Source organism: Chiloscyllium plagiosum, unplaced genomic scaffold, assembly GCF_037043375.1.
Source record: "Chiloscyllium plagiosum isolate Xiang-an unplaced genomic scaffold, Cpla_swu_hap1 HiC_scaffold_23, whole genome shotgun sequence".
Taxonomy (NCBI): domain Eukaryota; kingdom Metazoa; phylum Chordata; class Chondrichthyes; order Orectolobiformes; family Hemiscylliidae; genus Chiloscyllium; species Chiloscyllium plagiosum.
The window spans coordinates 53001678-53007677 of record NW_028270161.1 but is presented as its reverse complement, the minus strand read 5'-3'; positions in this window follow the sequence as shown (position 1 = coordinate 53007677).

Below are 6000 nucleotides of genomic sequence, written 5' to 3'. Positions count from 1 at the left end.
GTAGGCGTGTTTGTCAACAGTCAGGAGCATCCTGGCTTCAAGGGTGATACACTGAATGAACGTACTTGACATGATCTCTTCATGTGCCAGGGGCTAGGTGAAAAGGTGTGCAGATGCAGACTTCTGGGGAGGTGTGAAGCCGAAGGGACTGATGGGAAATGCTATCAGAAAGGGTGATCAGAGCCTTACTGACACATAGAAACAGAGGCTGGAAACCCTATATTGGAAATCAAAACTACATAATGTGATGGAAAATGGCTGCACCCACCCATACCCAGAGTGAGCAGAGTAAGTGCCTTGACCTGAGAGGGAGGGGAATTCAAGATCCATTGATGTGCAGCCCTTTAGAGGGCATCAGCATTATACACAGGGCCATGCACTGTAAAGAACACAGACCTATGGACCTTTAATCCCTGGCCATCTTAAATGGGTCCCTGTATGCTGTTTGCGCTCTGACCCAGAAAATGCTAAGCACTTCACTTGTACCATTGTTTTTGGACACAGAGGCCCAGGCAAGAATAGGAAATGGTTGACCACAAGGGGCAGCAGAACTCATTATCCATATTCTCCTTGTCCATCTTGCAGCAGGCTCTCAGCACAGACATCAATCCACAGTACATCCTGTGTGGGCATTAAATCAGGCATCATGATGGCAGAGCTGCATTTAAGGCTACACAGAGAATCAAACAAACAGATGCATTGCAAAACCAATCCAATTTATACAAATATGATACTTTATACACAGTGCTTGGTCACTTATCCCACTAAAATACCTTAAAAAAATTTCCCACTTATTTTCCCTCTCACTATGTCTTTCCACTGCACAACAGTGGAACAGGATCGCTCAGATGGTTTGGGTGGGTGGCCACAGGGGGCACTCATGCCTGTACAGTTCTGATGTGCTGACGGTCTTCTTTCCAATGGAAACTTTCATTGGCTTCAACTTCCAAATGTGGTGTGAGGGCAGGTAAGGTGGAGGTGGAGTGTCCTGAAACACATGTCTGTGGTTCCACCTGGCACCACCCTGTCTCTTTGTGAAGAAGGGGCACCTCATTTCCCTGCGACCAAGCCTTGAGTCCTGAGGGTCAGTGGTGGTGGGGCAATGGATTTTTGGGTGCTTGATCTGGCTTTCCTTGACAGTCATCAACATGTGCAGCATGGTGGCACAGTGGTTAGCAGTGCTGCCTCACAGCGCCAGAGACCCGGGTTCAATTCCCGCCTCAGGCAACTGACTGTGTGGAGTTTGCACGTTCCCCCCGTGTCTGCGTGGGTTTCCTCCGGGTGCTCCGGTTTCCTCCCACAGTCCAAAGATGTGCAGGTCAGATGAATTGGCCATGCTAAATTGCCCGTAGTGTAAGGTAAAGGGTAAATGTAGGGGTATGGGTGGGTTGCGCTTCGGCGGGTCGGTGTGGACTTGTTGGGCTGAAGGGCCTGTTTCCACACTGTAAGTAATCTAATCTAATCTAATATCCATAGAGGCAGCCAGATGATCAAAGGTTTGGGGCAGTAACATCTCTGTGTGCCTCTCCATGTGGACAGATTTCCTGATTGATGACACCACAGGCTCCTCTCCTGCCTGAGGCTGAGCAGGTACCCCTGAGTGCCAGTGGCCTGGGACATATCTTCCTCAACCATATACAGAGCTGTGAGATGCTCACTGAACTGTGCTCCCAAAATCCCACAGCCTGACACCCCCCCCTGCAGCAATGGAGTAGGTAGTTAATGAGGCAGGATTGGTAAGGTACACTGAGAAATCTCATTAGACCTCATGGCAAAGAAAAACCCTTTCATTAAGCTCAATATAAATGAGACTTAGCCAAAACAGAATCCATAAGATTCAGCCCATTACATCTGCTCACGTTGCCTGTATTTTCCACTCATTCTAGATGGTACACTCAATGTAAGGCATATTAAACAAATGATCATGATCACTCACTTCGTTGAAAAGAGCTTCAGACAATGACAATTGTGACCTGTATGTGTAAAGGAACATTTCATTGAAGCCCTATGGTGTTGGAAGCAGGCTAATCCACCAAACCTGCACATCTTTGGACTGAGGAAGGAAACCAAAGCACCCAGTGGAAACCCCTCCAGACACGAGGAGATTGACACACAGACAGTGGCCCAAGGCTGGAACTGAGCCCAGTTCCTGGGTGCTGTAAGGCAGCAGTGCGAATCACTGAGTCACCACTTCTTGGGATTGTGCAGGTTAGATGGATTGGCCATGCTAAATTACTCATGTTGTTCAGGGATGTGTAGGTTAGATGCATTAGTCAGGGTAAATGTAGAGTAATAGGGTAGGGGAATGTGTCTGGGTGAGTTACTCTTCAGAGGGTTGGTGTGAACTTATTGGGCCAAATGGCCTGTTTCCACACTGTAGGGATTCTATGACATCTTTGACATCAAATTTGGCACTGTATGATAGAATTTCAATTAGAAAAAATGGCATTGCCTATTGAAAACATAGCTAGACAAGGGAAGGATAATGCCTACTTCTTTGAACGTGACTCCCACCCATCCTCCAAAGACCCTATTCTGCCTCCAACAAACTCCTTCCTCCTGGACACCCCATCCTGGCCTCCTACCCTCCTTTGACCTCTTCAGCTCCAATTGCTGTCGTGACATCAACTGCCTGAATCTTCTCACCCACTCCAACCTCTCCCCCTCGCAACACACAGCCCTCTACTCCCTCCACTCCAACCCCAGCCTCACCATTAAGGCAGCAGACAAGGGGAAATGTGGTGGTAGTTTGGCGCACTGACCTCTAGCTCACTGTGGCCAGATGTCAACTCACTGACAGTCCTCCTACTGCCCCCTCAACCACCACCTCTCATCACCAAATCATCATCTCCAAGTCCATCAACAACCTTATTGCCTTGGGAGATCTCCCATCCACAGCCTCCAACCTCATAGTTCCCCAACCCTGTACTAGTCATTTCTACCTCCTACCCAAAATCCACAAACCTGACTATCCCTGTTGACCAATTGTCTCTTTCTGCTCCTGCCCCACTGAACTCATCTCCTCGTATCTTGCCTCCATCCTATCCCCTTTAGTCCAAGAAATCCCACTTACATTCAGGACACCACCCACACCCTCCACCTTCTCCATGACTTTCAATTCCCAAGCTCCCAATACCTCATCTTCACCATGGTCATCCAGTCTCTCTACACCTATATCCCCCCATGAGGAGAGCCTCAAAGACCTCCGCTTCTGCCTCTCCCATGATTCCAATCAGTGCCCCTCCACCGACACTTTCATTCACTTGGCGGAACTGGCCCTCATCCTCAAGAACTTTTCCTTTGAATCCTCCCACTTCCTACAAACCAAAGAAGTGACTATGGGTACCTGCATGGGTTCCAGCAATGCCTGACTCCTCATAGGATACATGAAACAATCCATCTTCTGCAACTATATCGGCACCATGCCCCACCTTTCCCTCTGCTACATTGATGACTGTATCGGCACTGCCTTGTGCTCACATGAGGAGCTTGAACAGTTCATCAACTTCACCCACACATTGCACCCTGACCTCAAAATCACCTGGACTATGTCCAACTCCTCCCTCCCCTTCCTGGACCTCTCCTTCTCCATCTCTGGCAACCAACTTAGCACCAACATTTACTTCAAACCCACCGACTCTCTTGACTGCACCTCCTCCCACTGCCACCACCCACTCTCCAAAAGTATGATCCCATACTCCTAATTCCTTCGCTTCCACCATATCTGATCCCAGGATGAGTGATTCCACTCCAGGACCTCCCAGATGTCATCCTACTTAATTTCCCCTCCCCTGTGATCAACAATGCCCCCAACTGCATCTCCTCCATTTCCCACATCTCCGGCCTCAAACCCCAACTCTAAACACAATCCCCCTGGTCCTCACATTCCACCCCACTGATCTCCAAATCCAACACATCATCCTCCACCATTTTCACCACCTGCAGTCTGACCCCACCACCAAAAATATATTTCACTCCCCACCCTTATCTACTTTCAGTAGGGACAGTTCCTTCTGCGACTCCATCGTTAGATCCACACTCCCCAGCAATCTCTCCTCCACACCTGGCACCTTTTCCTCAGCCGTGGGAGGGTGCAACACTTGCCCCACCCACCTCTCCCAGACCTCCATCCAAGGCCCCAAACAGTCATTCCAAGTCCAGCAGAGATTCACCTACATTTCCTTTAACTCGACTTACTGCATTTGTTGTTCCTGATATGGTCTCCTCTCTACTGGAGACACTGAACGCTAACAGAGGGACTGATTCAGGGAACATCTATGGTCCACATACTCCAATCCACCCCACCTCACGGTTGCCAGCCATTCCAACACCCTCTCTCACTCCCCCCGACTTCATGTCCATCCTGGGCCTCCTCCGCTGTCAAATTAAAGCCATACACAAAGTGGAAGAAGAACACCTCACCTTCTGCCTCCGGAGTTTACAACCTCATGGCTTCAACATAGAATTCACCTGCCTCCAAATCTCCCCACCCTCCAACTCATCCCAGGTCCAGCCCTTCCTCTCTGCCCCATCCCCTTGACCTGACCTACCTGTTCATCTTCCTTCTCACCTATCTGCCCCACCCTTCACCCACAAAAAACACCCTCCGCCCAACAACAATGATCAAGTCCTCCTGGTCCTCACATTCCACTCCAATAATCTCCAAATCCATCACACCATTCTCCGTCATTTTCAGCATCTGCAGTCTAACCCCACCACCAAAAAGGTATTTTCTTCCCCACCCCCATCTGCTTTTCAAAGGGACAGTTCCCTCTGCGACTCCCTCGTTAGGTGCACACTCCTCAGCAACCCCTCCTCCACACCTCCTACCTGCATCCAGCAATCACCCTCCCCCAACCTTTCCCCAGCCCCACCCTCTCCCTCTATTTATTTCTCAGCTCCCTTCCCCCTCCCCAGTCCTGCCTGAAATGTCAGCCCTCCTGCTCTTTTGATGCTGCTTGACCTGACTTTTTCCAGCTCCACATTGAATCGCCTCTGACTTTCCAGCATCTGCAGTCCTCACTATTTCCAATGATAATGGAAGCAATATTAAGGGGAAAGAAACCAATGTATAATGAAGAATTTTGAATGTTCATCTATGTGCCACATTTGTTGATTGCAGCGCACATTCTTTGGTTGGATAAGACTTGGAGGCAACAGCTTTTTTTTTACCTAGTACAGTGTAACTGTGCATTTCTCTGCTGCTACACATCCTCCCTAATGTTACAGTGAAACAAAATGAACAAGTTGAATTAGTGCCTTGAAACCTGGTTACCAACAACATAATGATTTTTCTGTTGCACTAAACTAGTTGACACTAACAGGAGAGTTTGACAATGCCTCACCAGTGGATGCACGAACTCTTGAAAAAGGCATTTCTGTTTCATGTTTCTTGTTTTTCTTATTCTGTGTTGAAACATCACTCTCAGATCAATATAACTAACAAACAATTTCAGGTGAAGGTATTTGATGCCAATAAGCAACTGAGAAGTACCAAGACATTTATTGTAGTGTACAGAAGGGTTCAAGGAAATGTGTTAGTTACGTGTGAGCTTGCTGAAGATTTAGTGGTACCAAATCAATTTGAACCAGAATGAATCTGTACTAGGAGAAAGAAGATATATAAAGTAGATGCGGAACCTATTCAGAACCCAAGGAAAATTTCAAGGTTTATAGTGTAGTACTTGACACAGCAATACAATCAATTGCAGAAAGATTAATACAAACACATCCTTTGTTTAGATTCCTGATCAGTTTTGCCGAATAGCAAATCCAAGCAATTATGGAACTTTTTTTTGAAGCTAGAGCAAGCTTTAAAAGATGGGAATCCGAAATATGTATGCTTCAGATTTGTCTAGTGAATTGGCAGTCATGTCAAGACAAGTTCCAATGTATGCATCACTACGAGGTGTACTGAACATTTTCTGAAAAGATAAGCTGACAAAATGGTGTCCTTAACACATATTTTGCTCTCCATATCTGTTGTATCTCCAACTTTCC